Source organism: Xenopus laevis, chromosome 5S (assembly GCF_017654675.1).
Source record: "Xenopus laevis strain J_2021 chromosome 5S, Xenopus_laevis_v10.1, whole genome shotgun sequence".
Classification (NCBI taxonomy): Eukaryota; Metazoa; Chordata; class Amphibia; order Anura; family Pipidae; genus Xenopus; species Xenopus laevis.
The window spans coordinates 89,037,416-89,061,019 of NC_054380.1; the positions used below are offsets into that span (position 1 = coordinate 89,037,416).

The window sequence follows — 23,604 nt, forward strand, 5'->3', positions numbered from 1 at the left end:
CATGTTCACCATAAGTTTTCTATGTAGTTCTAACATAGTGGGGATTATCGCTGACTTCCATTTTGCTGCTATCATGATACGTGCCACTGTCAAGATATGGTTTACCAGCTTTTGTGAGGTGTTTGATATCCCTCGCATGGGTCTTCCCAACAGGTGGGTTACCGGGTCTTTCCCAATTTCAGTACATGTGACTTTAGTTATTAGTTCGTGAACCTCATCCCAATATCTATCTAGTTGTGGGCATGACCAGAGTAAGTACATTAACGTCCCTGTTGCATCACAACCTCTCCAGCACTTATTCGAGATACTTGGGTTGATTTTGTTCAGCTTTTTAGGAGTCATATACCAATGCATTATTACTTTATATACATTTTCTTTTTGTTTCACACATGTCACTCCCGACTTGGCATTACTCCATATGGCCTCCCAGTCCTCCAGTTCTAAGGGACCTTCCAATTCTTGCTCCCAATATGACATATATTTATGATTCGGAGGTGTGTTAGCTGGCAAGGAGTTTAATATCTTGTAGATATTTGATAGAAGGGCCTTTTGTGGCCAGCCTCCTTTCATAAGACTCTCAAAAGGAGATAAGATTACAGTACGTTTCTGAGCCAGGAAACAGGATATAAAGTGTCGAACCTGAAGGAATTCAAAAAATCTTATTGGGATTTCGGGTGTTTTGGCTTGCAGGTCTCCGAACTGGAGGACATGGGAGGCATCCCTAGTGAGCACATCATACACTTTAAAAAGACCTTTTGCTCCCCAATTTCCATACAGTGAGGCCTGAGTGCCTGGCTTAAATTTAGGATTTTGCAGAAATGGTGTCATCAAAGAGAAGGGTGAGATTAGGCCCTGTTTACACTTTACACGATACCATGTTGTAAGGGTAGATTTGGAAGTTTCCAATATGGTCTTAGGAAGTATTGGATAAGGGTCTATATTCCATATTAGTGCTCCCATGTGGGTCTGGTTCAGGAGAGAGTTTTCGATTCTTGCCCAAAGTGGCCCGATTTCATGCTGAGACCAGGCTGATAGCCAACGCAAATGTGCAGCATCATGGTATTTATGTATGGAGGGAACCCCCAAGCCCCCGTGCAATTTGTCACTCGTAAGAACAGTTTTGGAAAGCCTATGTCTCTTATTTCCCCAAATGAATCCATGGAATGATAGTTGAATATCTGAAAGGATCTTGGAAGGGACCAGAACCGGGAGGGTCTCAAATAAATATAGAAATTTGGGTAGTATGCTCATTTTCAGCGCCGCAATGCGACCAAACCATGATAGTGTATAGTCTGACCACTTATACAGTAGCTGTTTAGAGTGCTGAATAAGTGGATGGAAGTTCCTTTTGAACAAATCTTTGTAGTGAGGAGTTACTTTTGTGCCTAAATAGGTAAGAAAATCTGTTTTCCATTTATATTTGAAGTTTAGTTTGTAGAGACAGTTTTAATCCCCATGGTGCTCCAATGCATTAGAAATTAACTAAATCAGACTTATAGTTATTTAAAAATTATTTTATTGCAAAGGACTAACGTTTCAGCCTGTCCCCAGGTCTTTTGCGGAATCTTTATGCAGTGAATAGAGACTATTTTTTGACTCTGCACCCAGGCATATCTATCATCTGTATCGTGAGTGCTGGCAACCTGTGGAACACTGTATATATATATATATATATATATATATATATATATATATGTATATATATATATATATATATATATGTATATATATATGTATTTAGAGGTGCATGGTCAGTGATTTCAATATATGCATGTGAAGGATCAGCACTTTCTGTATATAGTGAAATATATGTGCACTTTATTTCAGATGATAATACGGCATCTTAATCCATTTCGGTCCTACCTAGGGACCTTTCTCAACCCTTACAGAGTAAATAACTTTTTTCATATCTACCATAATATTGTCTTTGCATACGATTTATAATTTTCCCATAAAATTATTTGCCAGATGCTTTTACATTACCTTTCTGTTCCTCTATGAGTGGGCGGCCATATATGTGCAGCAGGAGTTCGTTAGCATTTAAAACTTTAACTGACAGACAGGTTGGCAAAACAGTCAGGTTTAGGAACTTCAAGTAACAATTACTTACAAAAGCAGATTTATCATTGAAAAACGATCAACATGACCTGTATTTAACTTTTAATGTAGTATAATTTTTTGAACAGAACATTTTTAGTGTCAGTATCACTTTGAGAAAAGTCTCCAGCTGTGACTGAAACATTGGATCAAGATGCTATATTATCATATGAAATACAGTAAAAGAGCACATATATTTCACTATATACAGAGAGTGCCGATCATTCACATGCATATATTTATATAAACAAATAAATAAATAAATATATAGATGTATATATGTTTGGGATTTGGGGTTTTCCAGATAAAGGATCTTTCTCTAATTTGGATCTTCATACCTTAAGTCCACAATAAAATCATGTAACCATTAAATACACCCAATAGGCTGGTTTTATAATATGCATTAATGATATCTTAGTTGGGATCAAGTTCAAGGTACTGTTTTATTATTACAGAGAAAAGGGAAATCAGTTTTAAAAATCTGGTTTATTTGGATAAAATGCCCCAATGGAAACAAATGGTAAAAATGCAAAAGTTGGATTCTTTTTATTGATATTATTAGGACAACATTTACTTAAATGCAATATTTGTCTCAAACAATCAACATCAGAATACATATAACACATCAGAATACATAATGCAGCTGTTTCATAGATTTGTGGAATGACAGCATGATAGTGACAGGAGACATACAAAGTATCAGAAGTACTATTAGGAATACACTACAATGTATGAAAGATTCAACTAGTTATTTTTATGGTATTTGAGGATTTTTAATCTAAGACATTATGTATTCACATGTGGAATGAAGTAGAAAAGATCATACATTAAAGTGTCTTTAGTTCCTATTTACAAACTACTATATTATCCCAAAGAGCTTGTCAGATTGACTTTTCGTCATTCTTAGTTTGATCCCTTGCCATGGATATGGAGGGTTCTGTTTCCAATATCACAAAACAGCAATGGGGATCTCTATGTATTTTCATTCTTTTACAACCAGACTTCATTTTATAACTTACATTTCCATGTAGCTTCAATGTCCAATGACTTGAAACAAATGTTCATTTCAGTGTTAACACCCTGCAAACCAGCGCTTGCTTCTCTCCATAATCCGTTTTTCACACAGAAAAACTCCTAAATGTATTCAGCAGTCAAAGCTGCAAACTTCAAAGCACAGGAGACCAACGTACCAGCTGCGGATTTTTCACACTCATAATGAGGTTGAAATTTGCATGCTCCCCTTTTCCTGAACTCTTTAACTGGATTGGTTCATTTTGCATTTCCGCAGATAATGATATCATTTTTTTAATGTTCATTTTTGCCTTCAATAGGTAATTTATTCTTTACACCAAATGCAATGTTTGGAAGTGAATTTATTTTTAAATAAATCTGTGCTCTTTAACAAACTGTACACTGTTTCACTATTAAATGTATTTGTGTATATATATATAGAGAGAGAGAGAGAGAGAGAGAGAGACTAATCTATCTACCAGGTCCCTCTTTTGGCATATGCTAAAAGAACAAAATGCCCTAGAAAGGTTTTTTGACCATCAAACCTAAATTTATTGAAAAATTGTTTCTTAAAGCTCAAACTTGCATTTATTAGTATTATAAGTCTCATCCCTGAGATACAAAATGCCCGATGTAACAAGTTGAATGGGAGTCACAGTATCCCGTCTTCTTTACAATAAATTCTGTACTTCTGTGTTCAGTGAGCAAGGAAGTTATTATAAGAAGACTTATTTAATGGAAGGAGAACAGAAAGAAAAAAAAACACAGTAATTTCCATGGCAGAGGATTGCTATGAGCATTTCTGGCCTTTTATTCAAAGGAAATATTTTGCACATTGCAAGGAGCGCTTGATAGAAAGTTATTTGTACACGGCTAGAATACTTCTCTCTGTATTGATCCAATTTTATTGTACTCCACTTCTCTTCTGGCTTTCAGATTTTACAGAATCTCTTATGAATGCCCTTGAAAATATTACAAGGTATTGCACAACTGCTGGATATGATAAAAACTCATTTTTTCTTCCGATGCTGGTATTGACTAAGTGGGATATAAAGCAGCCACAGGTATAGTGTAGGAATATCATCTTTTTAGATTATACAAACAATAAACACCACATACTAGGAGACATCTAGAGCACTTCTATAACTTGTGGTGTTCACTGATTGAGAGATTAGCTGCAGAATATAAGGAATAATTGATTTGTTATCTTTTTCTTCTATGATTTCAGAGTAATTGTTACCACATATTGACCATTAACTGTAGGTGGCTAATATACAAGGCAGTGTTTGACCTAAGGTTCTTCTGTTGTTTTTCAACTCTAAATCCAGTGTTCCAGGGGGTTGTGGGATTTGCAATATCCCAATATCTGTAGAGCAACAGGTTGCCCCTCACTGACATAAATCTCTGGGTTCTCTTTATAAACAAACATATGATTCTAATCTGATCGATCTGACAAGTCTGCAAAGACTTGTATGGAATCTGATTGTTGGCCAAAGGATCGGCCTGCCTATTCCCACTTCTTCAGTTATAAAAGCAGGTAAAGAGCTGCCTATGTGGGACATCCTCAGTCTGGGACATGTTCTTTTATGTAATTTTACAGGATTTTTACTTGCATATTACTTGGAATTACTGCTGGGACCTTGTAGTATTTTACATATATTTTAATTCTATATTGCCTCATCTACTTTTTATCACAATTAGGATTTTTCCCAGGGATGTGATGGATCCCATAGTGCAGCATATGCAGTTTTAACAGGTGATAAAGGCCTTTCACCTGGATTATGGCTGCAATGTAGCCATAGCACACAGTTTTAGTTTAGTTTTTATGTTCTTCAACACATAACAATTTAAGAAATTAAAAAAAAGCAACCCAACATTATATATACAAAATTAGCATATGAAATACAACTTCATATTTCATGTTTGACTCTAGCTTGCTTACATATCAACATGTATGTGGATGAGTGCTACCTAATGGCACATCTGCTAATATGGATGTATTCTTATAGAAAGTATAAGTATAATTTTGATATTCTTTTAAATTTGCATCACTGAATGTTTTTTTTGGGCCCTTGATGGTCTTGGAAAGGCTGCCCCATACATAGCTGTACTAGTTAGATGGATATTACTCAACTAGAAAAGAGTGCAAGGTTGGGCAGCAGAATAACTGGAATGGAGCTTTTAATGAAAAAGAAACTGTTATGACTTTGGAGGTCAAGATGCCCTTTGTCTGAATTATGTACAATGATCAAGAGGCCACACTTTTTATCTTAAAAAGAACATGTTCTTACATTGAGCAATGGAAAGGGTTCACAGAACACACACAGAAGAAGCATACCATTACCAATACATCAAACTGACCTTGATGGTGTCTATCTCCTTTGATGAATTGGTATCTATTCAACAGCATATTCATTTGTTTTAATAGCAATTCCAATTGTTCTTGATGTGATTACGTTATTCTTAACATGCTTTCAATATTTAATTTCTTCAACTTCTTTACTTCTTAAATGTTAAAATGTAAATTGAGATTCTGCAGGTCAGGCATCAAAACTTGCACAAAAATGCATAACCTTACTTCACCTTGACACTATTATAAACAAATATTAAATGTACATACAGTTGCTTTATTGGAATATCTCTTTAAATATGGTTTAGCCAACATTGTCCAACCCATGTGAACACAATGAAAAGTATATTCCTGGTACTCAACTCTATTGTTCAGCATCATAACTTTTACCGACAACATAATTCTTATTTTAGTTCTTTTTTTTTTCAGATGTGTCAAGTATGTCGAACAGCCCTTTAAAGTATACTATGTATGGTGAGTATAAATCAGGATTTCAGATGAATTAAATAAAAAATGACATTCCTTATAGTTTGTGAAGAATTTAAGGTTTTGAGTTTTTGTAATATCAGAGAAGTGTGATTTATTGTTCCACTGCTTATCTGTTTGAAATGAAATATTAGTATTTCCTCGGGACTGGTTGATCTGTTAGATGTTTCCTAGATAAGAATGAATGATTAGATGTACGGTTTTATAATTAAAATTGTCCTGCAGGACATTTTTAACACTGATATGACATGTTTATAAAAGGTGCCAAGGAAATGCTAAACATATGGCGATCTGCTTTCAGGAGTAGGGATGTAGCGAACTGTTCTGCTGCGAACTAGTTCACGCGAACTTCGACCGTTCGCGTCCGCCGAATGTTCGCGAACGTTTGGGAACTTTCGCATTGAGTTCGCGTTCGATCGTTCGACCATTCGACCATTCGAATTCCTTCGACCGCTAAAAATCGAACGATTTCCATTCGTTCGAACGATTGTAAGCATTCGATCGAATGAAAAGCATTCGATCGAATGGCTTCGATCGTTCGATTCGAATGAAAATCCTTCGATCGAATGATTAAAATCCTTCGATCGTTCGAATCGAACGATTTTAGCGGGTGTTCGAAGTTCGCGAACTGTCCGCGAACGTTCGCATTTTTTATCGGCAGTTCGCTACATCCCTATTCAGGAGGGGGTTCATAGTTATCTATTTTGCTTTGCTCTGAAACCAGACAAATTAACCTTGTTTGACTGTGTGGACAGTCAGAAAAGGCACTAGTTGTATTGCTTGTACTTGAATCACTCACTTTATTTACTTTTTCCCATTATGTAATGATAATTTCCCATCAAGCTTGGTATCTAGCATGGCTTGTCCAGTGTCCTTACCACTTTTAGGCTTTTTTCCTTTCTAGTTGAATTAGGTGTCACCTAGTCTAAGGTTAGAGGTCAGCCATGTCCCCTAGAGTTAACAGATGGACAGATTATAGTTCTGAAAAAAATGGGTCAGGAAAGAATTGGAATGAAGGAAGGAACATGAAAGTAGAATTGTTCTGAAGTAGGCTAAGGTGGTATATTTTAAACTTAATAAGGTTCTTTGCTTGATAGCAAAGTGAACAATTTGGCAAGGTAAAGAAGGCAATTCACGGCTGAACATCCTGCTTTTTCTTTCACCCAACCAAAGAGTACTGCAATTACTATGGGAAAGAGAGTGCCCTGCTGCACATACTGTACCATTGGTTTCATGTTTAGGGAAAGGCAATTTACTGCTGCATGAACACTGCGCAGTTGAGGTGAATTGGAATGTACAGTAGGTTTTATTTAGGCTTCATGGTACTGTATGGAATCTGAGGAACTGTTAATTATAAGGTACTGTTCATTATAATACTGAATTGGGAGATATTTGAAAATGTTGCATGGTCGCTGGAAAAGGCTGCACACTGTAATTCAATGGAACATGGCTGTACTACCATACTGCATAGCTAGGGAGCCTGGACCTAATATATTGTGAAGTTGAGACTTGACCCTTTTTAAGGGGAAGAAATGTATAATAACCCATATTTGCACAAACATTTAGTTTGACATTTACTGCACTGAATAGAATTTGGTCTCACAAAAATTGATTTGTAAGATGAAACCCTATATCATACCAAGTTTATTCGTGATACAGTTTATTCAGTTTGTAAGATCAAGAAAATGTAATGCTTTCATGATCAAATACTGAGAGCTTGATTAATATGTGCATTCACAGTAGTGTCCAGGCAGCAAATTTAATAAGAAAATTCTTAGACCTTGGATTCTTCTTTGAGGCGAGATATTTATGTTTATAAGGCAATTAATTAGTCTTTCATTTGGCATTAAAGCACTGTTTGACAGGTAATAGGAAAAATCTTTATCAAGTTAATTATCAACCACTTCTACATAGTCTCTCTGGAATAATGTAAACAAATTCCTTGCAACTGCAATAGAGTATGTATTTATTCAAGGTTATGAAAATAATAATTGCAATAGTATAAAAGCCTGATCAGTATGTGCATAGGATGTAATTACATTAATCCTAAATCATAAATATAGATAAGGATTAAAAATCAGTGTATATATTATACTTTGTGCTAGGTTTACCGAATACTTGAGGAATAGTGTATAAAATAAAATAGATTTTAGCTTAAAGGGAAAGTAAAGTCTAAAATAGAATAAGGCTAGAAATGCTGTATTTTGTATACTAAACATAAACATGAACTTACTGCACCACAAGACTAATCAAACAAATGATTTATGCTTTCAATGTTGGCCACAGGGGGTCACCATCTTGTAACTTTGTTAAACATCTTTGCAAAAGCATGACTACGCACATGCTCAGTGTGGTCTGGGCTGCTTATGGATTGTCATAAATAATCAAAACAGAGAAACAAACAAAGCTCTGCATGGCGAGGAAATAAGGCCGGGGCTCCCCCTGCTGTTCATAAGTATGATTGTTTCCCTGCTCAGCAGTTAGGGACCATCTGACAAGTCCTATCTACAGCAGTAAATGAAGAAAGAATTTCACTGCATACAGTCAGGTTTCTTATAAAAACGGTCCACATTTTTTAATTAAAGTATATCGGAGATAGGTTTCTTTTTCATTAAAGAAAGTAAAAATGGGATTTTATTTTTTTGCCTTTATGTGCCCTTTAATAACCTCTATTGGTATCTCTGCAATGTATTGAATGCATGCATCTAGTAAGTGGAATTTTATATTTCTGTAAGGTTTTCTTGTGTACATTATGTCTTGTTTTTTTCTTGGTGTAGGTTTGCTGGGGGCTAAGATTGGGCCAGCAGTTGTCTAAACCTGGTGGGAGGAGTCCAAATGAACCCATAAATGACCACTGAATTCGGGAATTTGTGAGTGGAGAGGCTGGGACCTTGCATAACCCTTATTTTTTCTATTCTTGAGAGCTCATTCACATTGATATAGCAGTGAGAGATTCAGCTCAGGACCTGTCATATCCAAATATATGTCATAGTATCCTGCCAAAGTCATTGTTTGTGTTGTTACTTACTATCCCGTGTAATAGAGAACAAGTACATTATTAAATATTAATACACTAGAGAGCCCATATCCTGCATTTACTTACTTATTTTGCACTGGAAAATCAATTGACTGTATGATGCAAAACCATGCTAACCAAGCCCAGCAACATCATAGTCTTTTAACATAAAAAACCCTTCTACTACTATATAGTGAAGCATTTCTAGACGTCTTTTGATCCGAGTCCACAATTTTCTTGAACAGAAGTGGGATATTAGGACCAGTGCTTCTGTTACTTTGTAAAGATGCTGTCAATGTTAAGTAAAATGTTGCTGTTTTGTAACAGAGCTAAAAAAAAACTGATTTATATTTGGAGCTTACCTAAATCTCACAGCCAGATATGTTTATCACTTAGTTTTTACTTTGATAAGTGTTTAATTGCTTGTCTGTGCAAGAAGAACCCAGATCCCTACAAATGTTTTTTTGTGTTTCAGGGTCTTCCTAATCCTGCTGCTAATGTTTATTTTGCATTGTTCGATCTCCTGCTGCCTACAATGCTGGATAAAGAGAGACACAAGATATTCATCTACACGTACAGTCACTGTGTTTACCTTGAGCAGCTTGGATTCTGTATACGAAAAAGTAATCAAAAAAATCCTGTTCCTGAGTGGTTAGTTGTTCAGCAGTTTCAGCTTTTACAGAACAACACAGATTCAAATTACCATTAATAGGGCTGATGGCTAGTTCCTCTGCTCAAATCTTTGAAAAACTGGAAATAAGAAAATAATTTTTAATCGTTTTTAATATAAACAAGGGAAGGTAATACAGGAATACAGTAATAAAACACACAGTAGTTGGTAAACTAAATAACTTTTTATCTAAAAGTAAATGGCCAACAAATACAAGCAGCACTCCTAGCAAGGTGGCAAAAATAGGGGCCTCACTAACTAACTACTGTATACAGGCACAAACTGTCTGACTAACTAAAAGAAAGTAAAGTCTTTTAAAGGAATTGTTCAGTATAAAAATACAAGCTGAGTAAATAGATTGGCTGTGCATAATAAAATATGTTTCCAATATAGTTAGTTAGCCAAAAATGTAATGTATAAAGGCTGGAGTGACTGGATGTCTAACATAATAGCCAGAACACTATTTGGTTTCTACTGATTGGTTACCAGGCAGTAACCAATCAGTGACTTGAGGGGGTCATAACTGTTTGCTTTTGAATCTGAGCTGAATGCTGAGGATCAATTGCAAACTCACTGAACAATTATGTCCCATATGGCCCCCTTATAGTTGCTGACTAACTCAGAGTTAGAGTTGAAAAGCAGGAAGACGTGTTCTGGCTATTATGTTAAACATCCAGTCGCTTCAGTCATTATACATTACATGTTTGCCTAACTAACTATATTGGAAACATTTTTATTTTGCACAGTCTATCTATTTACCTGGATATTTTTACACTGAACTGTTCCTTTAATGTATTTCCAAACAAACACAGTTTCTGAAATTTTCGAGCACTCCTTTAGAATATTGTTACTTTAAATGGTAATACTCCAAAAGTCTCTTTGTATGCCTTACAGTCACTCTTCAGTCGAGTCAAGCACTTTTGGAAATGCAGTGCAAATCCAGCCCCTTTGGATACTCAGATGGCAATCCCCTTCAAATGCTGATTCTGCTAGTCTGGACTCCGCACACACTCTCTGTCTCTCCAGGCACAGTATTTGCCTTCCCTGTGCCAGCCTGATCCAAATGACAGCTTTTGCTGGGGCCTTCCAGCTCTATGGGCCCACCAGCAGCACACTGATGTCTCACTGTCACATGGTTCTCTCTGCCAGGCTGTTCTCTGCCAGGCTCTGCTGCTTCCTCTTCCTGCAACTTCCAGGCTGCTGTGTCACTTCCTTCAGCCCTGAAATGTGCAGCTGGTTCCTAGGAAATGACTTACAGCACTCAGACACTGGCCCTGTGCCTGCTCCATTACAGGAAACTGCTGCAGCAGTGCAAGGATTCTACACTAAATCCCTACATGTCTAATCACAGTCCCATATACTTCCCAAAAGCCAAAACCCATGACCATGCAAAATTATGAACTCTTCCCAATAATTGCAGTTTGCTTTTAACATTCTGGAAGGTTGAATTGTTTCCTGCTTATAAGTATATTGTTGGCTGAATTTTGTAATCAGTTTTTAAGAAATCTCTAGATTTGAGCAATATACAATGGCTCATTCCACAAGGAAATTGCTTTCAGGCATAGTCAAGTATGAAAAAACTCTAAATTAAAAATCATTATTTAAAAAAAAAAAAAAAGAACAGGACACAATGTAAAATTGGTATACATTTTTGTAACTCCAGTATGCATCTTTTTGATAATATGAAGATCAAATATGTCTCCCATTCAGATACACTTATATAAAGAGGGACAGCATTACCATGACTACTTGGGTCACGCAGAAGGTCATTATAGCTTAGCAACTGGTAAAAGTAGTGCTGATGGCAGTGCCCATAGAAAGTGATGTAATTAGTGAGAGATCTACAGTGCCTAACCTATTTTATTCAACAGATATCAGTTTTTTTTTTACAAGGCAGATACATTTTTACAGGCTAAAATAATTTTCACACATTAATGGACAGAAAAATCCACATTTACAGTATACCGTTGACAAAATCTCTGGAACAAATAAAATACCTTTGTCTAGCTTGGGGATGAGAAAGAAAACAGAGGAGATCAAGTCCTTGAAATATATTTAGGGATTCAACAAAAGTATGAATCTCTGGTGGCCATGGAGTAGAAGAGGCTTTTCCCACATTATTACACTAGAGCACTTAGTGGTCTAATGGGTTTTGCTAGCATTTCATCTATTACTTTGTTCCTGACCATCTGAACTGAAAAACATATTTGGTAGTGAAGGAAAACACATTTCTTTTTTTAGATTTGTTTTACCTATCTCATACAGAATCTTCAATAACTGAAGTGCCAATATAAATCTCTTGTACCATGGATATCAATTCTATTTTAGCTTTATTTTGTTTCTATTGCTTACTGGCAACATGAACTTTTATATATGTAACTAGCCTTTACTTATAGAGGTATGAGGTTTCAATGAAAACCTGTGTTGAGACCCTGAGGGTTATATATTTTACAGTTTCCCCCTGTATTTGGACACCTGAGTGGTCATTTGATTCAACGAGGCAGCTATGTTCCTTTTGCTGGGTCCATTGTTCATAAATGCAACGTTAGACACTTTCGCAGACTTCCTTAATAGAGAAGGATTTGGGTATTTGGCACCACTGTCAAAACTTCAGAATGTACATAGTGACCCATAAGAATATGATCGCACACTGAATGGGTCTCCTTAAAAGTGCAATTATTAACAATACGGGCCGTCCCGGATTGTTACTGAAATGTCCTGACTTTCTCTTTGATCTCCTGCACTGAACAGCCAGAAAAAGATACAAAGTTTCTAAAACTTATTTGGCTTCCGGCAGAGAGCCCAGATTATGTGGCAGGTCTCTTGGGGAAACTGTGACTTGCAGCTTAAATGGAAATTTACCTTCATTAGCAAAACTGTAATAACATAAAAACCACAGAAATGTGTTCAAACTTTCATAATCTGCCAAATCTTGACAGAGGCGTCAAGTCGGATGCGATGGAAATAAGGTATGCAATAGCAATGATGGATGTTGTTGTGGACGTGTAGTGGACAGATAAACAGACCCCCACCCCCACATAATGACTCTTATTTTTGTTTGGGTAAATTTACATATACATGTATATGGGCTTCATTCTGCTGGGGGGACTGTTCATGCATCCACTACACTTGTGTGGAATTATTTTCAGCTATAATACCATTTGAGTTATTCCTTTAATTCTGTCCTTGTTGTGTTTAATGCAATAAAGCTTAAAGGTATTTTCTCTGCTTATACTCACTATATGTCCATGGAAACAGCTAATGGAAGTTCATCGAGAGATAGAACTTATAGAGACTCTTGTTTTATTTTTCGTCATAATTCCAGTGTTGCTTTAGGGGCATTTTATTGTAACTTAAACCACATGCCCTAAAAAGTTTACCTGTTTTTTTTTCAATTTTACTCTTCAGAATTTGTAAGCTTATGGCTGCAGAGAAGAAGTGGAAGCAAGAATATATTCAGCTTATCTGTACGAATATCTTAGTGATGCAAAGAAGCCGCATACTGTATGTGGGATTTTTAAACTTTACCTGAAATGATTGAGAGCAATGCATTTTTGTAGACATTATTTGCTTCTGTACATTTCTATTCCACTGATATTTTTATTTGTCAGAAAATGACTCTGCAACCATATTGTAATGATACTTTACACTTGCAAAGTATTGAGAAATATAATCTTTTAATCCTTATGACCCATATGCCTCCTAAGTGTTCATGGGAAAACAAAACTATGGTTAGTTACATTTAGGTGGCCATGCATGGAGTTAAGCTTCTCTGCCCATGAAGGTGCCCCCCCCAACAATCTCCCCAATAGATATCGGGCTGAAAATTGACCACATATCTAGAGGCAGGTTTTAAAATCCTGTAGGGCAAGGACCACATTGGAGATCTGATATGGTCTGTGTGCACAGGCCTCTGTGTGTCTGAGGTCTGACTCTCAACAATCAGATAAGCTTGATTTAGCCCTTGCCAAAGGGAAAGATCTTAATGTTTACGTCCAGCTTAAGCTATTGAGCAAAATACTTTTTGTATGTATGTGGCAAAGGCAAAAGTCTGTGTATATGTATATGTGATGTAAATGTTTATCTGAAGGCCAGAAACCTGGATTTTACTAAGCACATCTTTTTCAGCAGGTCGCACTGTATATTAAGGATTAATTCCCTCACAATGCTGAAAAAACACTCCTAACCATCATGTCTCTGCATTTTCATTTCTTACAGAGAACTACATTATTGCTGCACATCACTCGCACAGCATAGGCCTAATTCAACTGCGGTGAAAGCAGACATCATTTTAAATGAGATTTTCCCCTATATGGAAAGATGTCATTCTGTAGGAGACCAAGGTTAAATTATAAAGAAAGTATAAAAATAACCAGCAATATAGTGGCCGTGCCAGTGGGATTGTTCATCCTTAGAGGCTCCTACAGTTTATGGGGCCCATAGCAGTATCACAATAGCTCTGTTAGCGGTAATGTGCAGGGAAGGAATGCAGAGCCCAGAGATGCCACAAATGAAATGGAAATGAAAGCAACAGATACTGAAAATGATGTAAAAATGTCATTAATTTTACCACATCTGCTAATTTTTATCTGGGAAAACTTTGTTTTACCTATCACTATCATTGATATGGGTTGTGTGAGCTGTGTTGAACAAAGCTGCAGAAACATTGGTTCTCAATACTACAGTATATGAATGAATCAGGACAGGATTTCGTTAAAGTTATGCAACCAGCAGGTGGTGCTCACAGACTTTTTGTAATGCTAAACATGAAATTAACTGATGAACTAACTGATTAGCCTTTATCCCAGTATCAGACTGTTCTCTGTGCCATTCGTCTCAGACATGGGTGCCAAATCTGAACTCTGAAGCTTTTTGCGTGTCCACTGCAGTGTCTATTGGTGGGCTGGAAGCAGCAGCTCCGCCTTCCTTTGAAGAAGTGTTTCATACAAGCAAGCTCTGATTTACATAAAAATACCTCATCTTCATGGCCCAAATAGTAAAAAAAAAAAATCCTTGCATATACATTTTAAAAGTTTTTACATTTTAGATTTAATCTTTATTGAAAATTTGTTTATATTGTCACATTTAAGGGGGCTATTTATTAATACTTGAGAAAAATTCAAAATTCGAATTCAAAAAGACCAACCGAAATTAAGTTGAAGTTTTTTTTGGTTGAATAGTTCAGTTTTCGATTGAATAGGAATTTGAACTGTATAAATCGAAGGAATAGCGCATTCGATCAAATTCGATTCAATGTTTTTCCCCAAAAAAACCTTTGATTTTTCAAAGTCCACCAATTGACTCCAAATAGGTTCTACAGCAATTCGATAATAAATTTCGATATTCGAATTTTCAAATTTTTTTCAAATTCGAATCCAATTTGGACCATTCCCTAGTCGAAGTACACAAAAAATAGCTCGAAATTCGATTTTTTTTTTCATTCGAAAATTCACCTAGACCATTGATAAATCTGCCCCTAAGTGTATATCCTTCCTTACTGCATACCCTGTGGGTGTTGGGAAACTATTAACCAAGGGTGTCAAATTGTACTCCTTAGAATGTAAAGAGAGCCAGGCTTAGGCCTCTTTGGTCTCCACACGATGGAGAAGGCTGGATGATGCCAATAAGTCAAAGGTCAAAAGAAGTGCCCATATGTTAGGAGAGCAAACCAATGAGAGTTGGTGAAAGGCACCCTGTGAGTGTGAAATCAGCTAGGTATGGGATTGGAGCACATAAAGTTCAGAAGACCTAAGAGCGTGTGTTCTTTGCCAAGGGACAATACTTCACATTTTTCCTGACTAAAAGCTTTCCCTGAGGGAGAGCCAGGATAAGTCAAATAACTTGAGAGGCAACCTCTTGCTATCAAGCTTCAGAGTACCTGTCTGAAGCATTTGTTCAGCAAATAAACTTCCTCTTAAGCTGGCCATAGATGTTGAGATTTTTAAAAGATCAGATCCTGATCGTGAGACCACGATCTTCTCAGAACGATCGTACGATCGTACGAATCTACCATCAACTAAAAAGACCAATTTACCAGGAAAACAAAGGGGAGCTGCCTGCTTGGCCCTGCAAACATAGAGAGATTGCACTGGGACCGACAAAGATTTTTTGACCTGGCCGATCAATTTCCCGACAGATGTCGGCCGAAAAATCGTAAGATGTACGATCGTTCGAATACCACTAACCGCACGATAATTTCGAAGGATCGGTCGGGCTTCCCTAAAATCGGTCGTTCGGCAAGAAGAATCGTCGCGTCTATGGGGACCTTAACTGCTCTTAAAAACTACTGGTGCTGAAGTTGTTGTGAAGAGCCCTAATTTATACTCAGCCTCTTTGACCCACATTATCTTGTACCTTATCTGCTTGTCTCTTGCAGATCCTCTCGTAAATGACTTTGACACCTTACACATAGATTGATATTCCTTTTTGTTGGTCATTTGACCTATGAGCTGAATGTTGTATATATATATATATATATATATATATATATATAGTGAATAAAGTACCCCCTATCGTAAATTATAAGGATATTATAAGTTACCGAGGAGTTTCATGACCATATATATATATATATATATATATATATATATATATATATATATATATATATATATATATATATATATATATATATATATATATATATATATATATATATATATAAAAGGATATCATTTTTAAGATATTCATGACTTTTGTGTATTATATATAGTGAATAAAGTACCCCGTTTTGTAAAATATAAGGATATTACAAGTCACAGAGGAGTTTCATGACCTTATATGTTTTATACAGGTCATGGAACTCCGAGGTAACTTCTAATATCCTCATATTTTACAACTGGGGGTACTTTATTATAATACACAAATTTTAATGAGTCATGTGACAGAAATGACATCAGAACTCACCGTTTATAACTGATGACATTAGAACTCACCATTTAGAAGGATATAATTTACAAGATATTCATAGCTTTTGTGTATTATATATATATATATATAATTATCATTATCTTAGTTAGCCAATTAAGGTATCACCTATATACCACGTTATTTTTAAATTTCAAAAGAGTTGCCCTGTGATATAAATTAAACAAAGGGGAAACTCACTGCTGAAAGTGATTTACTGTACAATGGCTTAGTCTGCACCAAAAGCCTTAGAAAAAAAATCTGCTATTCAGGCCATTGTTCTAAGAATATTTAAACAACGACAAAGTTTCCCATATCTCACCCTAACTGACCCACAACCTTGAACTGACCCACAACCTTGGTTTTCAGGCATATTAAGAAGAGGATTTAGTCATGCTGGTCATATCTGTCATAAACTAGCCTTCAGACTGGGTTCCACCTGCTACTGCTCCAGGTTCCCCCAGTGGGGCCAGACCAATAGTTTGGGAACTACTGGACTAGACATAAACAGGATTGTATCTGGTCAACAAGGCATGGGATGGTTGATTTGTAAGATTGACAAAGTTTCTTCCTTATGTTTACTAAATAGGGGTATGAAAGGGGGAGTTCACAATGTTCACCTGATAATTGGAGTTACACATTACTATACTGTTTTTGCCTCTCGGGCTACATCTAGCACGTGATCTGATGACAAGATGTGGTCAAATTTAATGTCAAAAAGTGAAACAAATAGGGAGGACTGAAATGGGTTATCCCAGCACTGTACATTGTCCATGTTACTTTAGTGCAAAATGAAACAACCATCTCTGCACTGCACCATTTAGTTCTTCTCTGCCAGTCCCAGCACACATCCGTAGACACGAACACACAATGAAACCATATTCATGTAATGCTTTGAATAGAAGATTGTCAACAATTGCTATGGAAATGAATGTCTCTGGGAGATTTCAGCATACTAATCAGGGCAGCAGGCTATTCATATTGATTAAAACAAAATGCATGACACAGGGGCGACAGATTTAAATAGATGTAAGTAATGAAGCAATAACTTCTTTTATGAACTTAAGCTATCTTTGAAGAGCCAATGAACAGCCTGAGCCTTCCCTCATCTCTTGAACAAATTTTACTGCGGCAGACTGTTAATGGCGATATCCACATGCATCTGGATCTATTTAGGAGGTTCGTTCAATGTCAATGGCTTTGGGAGTCTAACAAGGTCAAGCCAAAGGGAAATGAATAAGGAATGTAGTGACTAATCAGCGCTTGTACTGGATACTGGAATTCCTCCCTCTCCCTAAATAATAGAGAGTATATTTATGACTTTAGAAGGCAGTTGGACAACTTGTCCTGCAGTCCCACCAGATCTTATTTGGTCTCAGTAGAGAAATATGTGCAGCACCATCCAAGATACCCTGTCCTTCCACTTGTATTTTAAATACAAATCCCAGCTTCCACTGCTGCACAAGACTTTCTCAGGGATCTTAGTGGCTATGCTGTCTCCAGGCAATCCTCCCCTGCACTGGGCTCCTGTTCTCACCCAAGGTGAGAAGTTTGCTTTAGGTGGCAGTGTTGTGGCAAGGTACCACAATTAATTTACAGAGAACATGAAGGTTGAGACCAAATGGAAAATATGAAATAACTAGATAAGACAAGAAGAAGCATTAAACAGAATGTTAGGACCTTCCATTCCATAATTGAACAGACACGTTAAGTTCTAAAGAGAATGTGTTCCACCTTTAGCACCCTGCTTACTTAGGTTTTTAGGCAAGACCAAACTAAGAGATATTTACCAAAACAAATGCTCAAGGCTATAACAACCATCCCAAAGGAAAAAAAATATCACTCCATTGTCAATTTTAATGTAGGTATTAAACAATAAGATAAATTCCTGCCCACCAGACTGCAAGAAGTTCTTCGTACTGTTGTGGAATCAATCAAAATCAGATAGGCTCCTGATGAAATTATAGACTTGATATAAATTGCACACAGTCTTGTTTAAAGGAGAACTCAACCCCCCCACTAATAAAAACCCCTACCCAGAATGCTACATAGTCCCCCCCCTCCCTGCTCCACCCCACATAGGTGATACCACCTATAAGTGCCACTAGTCTTTTACTCCCCTATAGGTACAGAGAAAGCACAGCAGAACTCATGTGCGCCATCTTCCTGCTCTTTGGTATGTTTCTGGTATTCTTCAGGTCTTCGGCAATTTCTGTCACTTTTTGCACATACGCATTTGCTACGAACCAGAAGTCTGCTCCAACTGCGCATGCGCCAATATGGCGCTCACTTCCTGAAGAAATTCAAAGAGCCGGAAGATGGTGCCCATGAGCTCCACTGCGCTTACTCTGCACCTATAGGAGCATAAAGGATTAAGGGCGCTTATAGGTGTTATCACCTATACAGAGGGAGCAGGGAGGGGGGACTATGTAGGGTACTGGGTAGGGGTTTTTATTAGTGGGGGGGTTGAGTTCTCCTTTAAATCACTGGATGCCAAATAGGCCTTTAACTGCTTCCACTGGGGACTTGTGTGGCTACTGATCATACACATTAATTGTTTTTACTACTAGTCACTTCATGTTGCTGTGAAGCAGGGAATCTCCATCAGGAAGTTTTACAGCAGATTCCCCAGGATCACTCAGGAGGAAGGGAATTTCCCACTGAGCCACTTCCTCTTTGGGCAGATGTGAGAAGTTAAAAGAAGATGATCTGAGAAAGCCTGAAGTCAAATACCATAGAGCAGTGCTAAGTTGAGCCACATAAGCTAGCTAGTAGTAGGCTTCATCCCTTGAACTCACTGTAGGTGATAAGAGATACATTTAGACCAGCTATTTGAGCAGTTAAAGGAGAAGGAAAGCCAAAAAAATACTTAAGCTCTAAGTGTTGCCAATAAATAGTATATATATTTACCAGCAAGCATTCCCTCATTAGTTTTGCCCTTAATCTTTTTGCTGCAATTTATTTTTTAAAAAGTTAAAACATGTATTAAAAAGCATACCCTTGTTTCTGTCCAGAAAAACGTCTGGATAGGGCACACGCATGCGCAATAGTTTCCAGCCGTGCCGTGCTCATGCGCACAAGAATCTTTTATAGCGATGACTATGCTCCCCCTGCCTCATAAATTACAAGCTGACCTTCTGCCCCGCCTCATTAATTACAAGCACCAATAGCCCGTGCAGCTTCTCCGTTGCTAAAAAAACTATCTTTGAAGCTCCTGCGCTCGCTCTGCTTTTAATTTACAGTCTGTCAGCGAGCGCAGGAGCTGAGGAGGGGAGCTTAAAAGAAGGCAGCCAGCTATCCGGTCTGTCTGTGAGGTCTGTAGTCACTTGTGGGTCACGCAGGGGGCGCATGTGCAGTAAAGGGCGGAAGTGATGCTCATTTTGAAAATGGCGGCGCCAAATGTTCACAGAGCCGAAAGTTCACAACGCAGGTGCACAAAAACTGCAGGGATAAAGGAGTTCTTAATGTGGCGTTTCAGAAGGGGGCCTGATGGCAAACCTTATGATGTAGGTGTCATTTTTTTTGTTTCCTTCTCCTTTAAAGTTCCATTGAGGAGAAATGAAGGAGTCAGCACCTTGGCAGTTTCTTGCCAGTCAGGAATCCAATGTACATAGAGTTAGGTCTTGTTGCCACAGTATAGGATCCCAAACACTTGCCTTTTCCTGTGCTAGATACCTGGGAACCATTAGAGTCACCTGATCTGAAAGACACAAGGGCAGATTTATTATGTGGTGTAAACAAATGGTGGAATAATTCGCCTCACATACTAGGCATCACCATGTAAAAAAACATTGTAAAAATGGAACTTACAAAGGTCTGAAGCAGTGTAAAATAACTGCCATTTGCATTGCATAAAATAAAACACACCTTGATAAATTTGCCATTTTTACACAGCTTTTTACACCATTTTATTTGCCAAATGTTGTTTTACACAGTAGGAAAAATAGGCCTTTAGCGAATCAGCTTATAAGGGGCCTATTTATTTTGCTGTTTAAAACGTTTTGCTGAAAAAACAGTGTAAAAAGCTGTGTAAAATAAATAGCAAATTTATCAAGGTGTGTTTATTTACACCATGGGAACACCAGATTTGCCACATTATTATATACTGCTTCAGACCTTTGTAAGTCATTTCTGGCAGAAGTTGCTCAAAGAAAAAGTGCATTAAAAAATGATGCCATTATTCTGCCGTTTTTTACACCACATAAGAAATCTGCCCCAAGTGTTCATCTACAAGTCTTCCTTTCCCTGTAATGGTGGTGTGGTTCATAAGGGTTCATTTGGCCATTTCTACAAAATATATTATTATTGTTAACATGTATTTTTAGCACACAAACATATATCACAGCACTGGAAAATAAATGTGTTTATACAAAGGGCATACAGAATTACATACATAGAGACCAGTAACCAATACAAAATGTGAAGAAGGCCCTGTGCAAAAGTGCTTACAGTCTAAAAGGGAAGGAATTGTGACAATGTTTGGGTAAGATAATAATCATACTGGGAGGTGTAGTATATGGTATTGGGTTTGTTAACTAAACAGAATGAGGGTATGCTTCTCTGAATAAGTGTGTTTTAAGAGATATTTTAAAAAGCAGAAAAGTTGTTGGACAGAATGCTGGAGAAAATTCCAGAGAAGTTATGTAGCCCTTGCAAAGTCTTGAATGTGAGCTTGTGAGGAGGCATTGAAAAGATTTGAGGAGCAGGTCAGCGGAGGAGCATAGTAAGTGGTTGTGTGAGCGTCTAGAAAAAAGTTTAGAGATGTAGGGTGGGGCAGAGTTATTACCTTTATGCTTTGAATGTCAGGGTCATTAGTTTGAACATTATTCTGAAAGGTAGTGGAAGCCAGTGCATGGATTAGCAGAGTGGTATGGCAGAGGAGGAGCAGTTGCTGAGGTGTATAAGCCTGGCGCCAGTATTCATTATGGACTGGAGAGTGACAGTCTCTGACAGGGGGAAGCCAATTAATATAGAGATACAGTAGTCCAGACGTTATATAATGAGAGAGAGTGAATAAGAATTTTGGTGACATCTTTGGTGATAAATTATTGTATGAAGGACAGGGCAGAATTTAGTATAACCCCAAGGCAACGGGCCTGAAAGACCGGGTGATAGTGGAATTGTTGATTATGATAGATACTTCTTGGATATTATGGATGTTAATTAGGGGAAAGATAACCATTTCCGTTTTAGAGAGCCTTGAGGAACAGAAAGAGGTTGGAGAGAAGATGACACTCCATTGTAAGAGACACTGAAGGAACGATTAGTAAGGTAAAAAGAAAACCAGGACAGGGTCATGTCCTGAAGGCCAAACAAATGGAAGGACTGCAGTAGGAGAGAATGATCCATAGTGTCAAATGTCAAGAAGAATAGAACCATTTCCATTTTAGAGAGCCTTGAGGAACCCCAACAGAAAGTGATAGGGGAGAAGATGAAATTCCACTGTAAGAGACACTACAGGAGTGATTAGTAAGATAAAAAGAGAACCAGGACATGGTTGTGTCTTGAAGGCCAAGTGAATGGAGGGACTGGAGGAGGAGAGAATGATCCACAGAGTCAAATGCAGCTAAGAGATCAAGCAGTCTTAGTAGTGAGAAGTGGTTGTTGCATTTAGCTGTTTAAAAGTAATTAGTTAGTCGGGTTAGGGCAGATTGCAAGGGGTCCAGCAGGTTATTCTCAGAGAGTCGGTGATAGACTAGGCACTCAAGTAGTTTAGAAATGAAAGGTAGCAGAGAGAAGGTCTGGGGTTATCAAGATTGGAGGGATCAAGAGAGGGTTTTTCAGAATAGGGGTGACAAGAGCATGTATTAGTTGATAAGGAAACATTCCAGTTGAGTGTGAGAGATTAAATAGATGAGTTAAAGATTTAATTAGACAGGGATTGGCATTGTGGAGAAGTTTCAGTGTCAGAATATTTGCAAGCATAAAATTGTCAAGTGTCAAAATTATTCGGATGTCCATTGACTTGAATGCATTTGGACAAAATAGTCGCGCCTATAAAAATTGTCGCTTGCATCAAAATTGTCACTTGTCAAAATTATTTTAAAGCCGATTGACTTCAATGCGTTTTGCAAATTTTTTTGTAAATCTGGGAATTTTTAGTCGAAGCGAAACGGCACAGATTTGCCCATCACTAATTATCTGGGTTAACAGTGATTACTTTCTACTTCTTACATGATATCATTTCTATGTGCATAGGTTTTCTTCACCTAATGTAAATATTAATTAGGCAAAACAAAGAAAACTTATGGCCAGTCTTGAGAGGTTTACTATAGCAAATATTAAATATAAAGGGACTGGCTGACTGCGTACTCTAAATTTACTCAGTTCATTTGTTTTCTTCACTTCACGCAATATTTTAAAAGTCTGTCAGATCTGTATTATTATAAAAGAGATATATCTGACTTATTAATAGGTTTTGTTTTATAACAGAGAGATCTGATTGCAAAAGACTTTCCTTCTCAGTAATAGAAATGTAATAAAGCTGCTATGCTCCATGCCTCTAGTGTTAATATGCATAGTCAGTTACAATGCAGCAGCCTTGTTATGGATAGTGTTGTACTGTCATTTGCAAAATAGGAACCACATGCACAGTTTTTTCGTGGAAAAGGTTTTTCAACCAATTTTATTTGGCCACAGAGAGTGCAACGGTGAAATAACATTTCGGCAGTCAAGTCATCTTTTGTCGGTGTTGCGCTGTTTTTAGGGCTCATCTTTTAAGTGCAAGAACATTAAGAGTCTCAAGAGTGCACCCCCTTTTAGAGCACTTGTGCCCAGGAGTGCCAGATCTAAAAAAGTGAAAGCAGGCATTTTTGGGCTGATCTGCACTCCATGGGGCAAATTCACTAAGCGCCGAAGCGCCGAACGCTAGTGCTACTTCGCTAGCGTTTGTCATTTTCGTTACTGCGCAAATTCACTAACGAACGCTGGCGTAGTTTCGCTAGTGTTACTTCGCACCCTTACGCCTGGCGAAGTTTCGCTAGCGACGTAACTGCGCAAATTCACTAATGCGCGCAGTGTACTGAACGCTACCTTTTACGCTAGACTTCCTTCGCCACCTCAGACCTG

At 37.5% G+C, this 23,604-nt stretch overlaps 1 long non-coding RNA gene across 1 annotated transcript; it reads left to right on the forward strand.

The window, feature by feature from the left end:
• The first annotated feature begins 5,884 nt into the window (after positions 1–5,884).
• LOC108718048 lies at positions 5,885–9,988 on the forward strand. Its single transcript, XR_001935957.2, has 3 exons — positions 5,885–5,932; positions 8,722–8,814; positions 9,436–9,988. It is a non-coding gene; the product is annotated as an uncharacterized LOC108718048 (long non-coding RNA).
• The last annotated feature ends 13,616 nt before the right edge of the window (positions 9,989–23,604 follow it).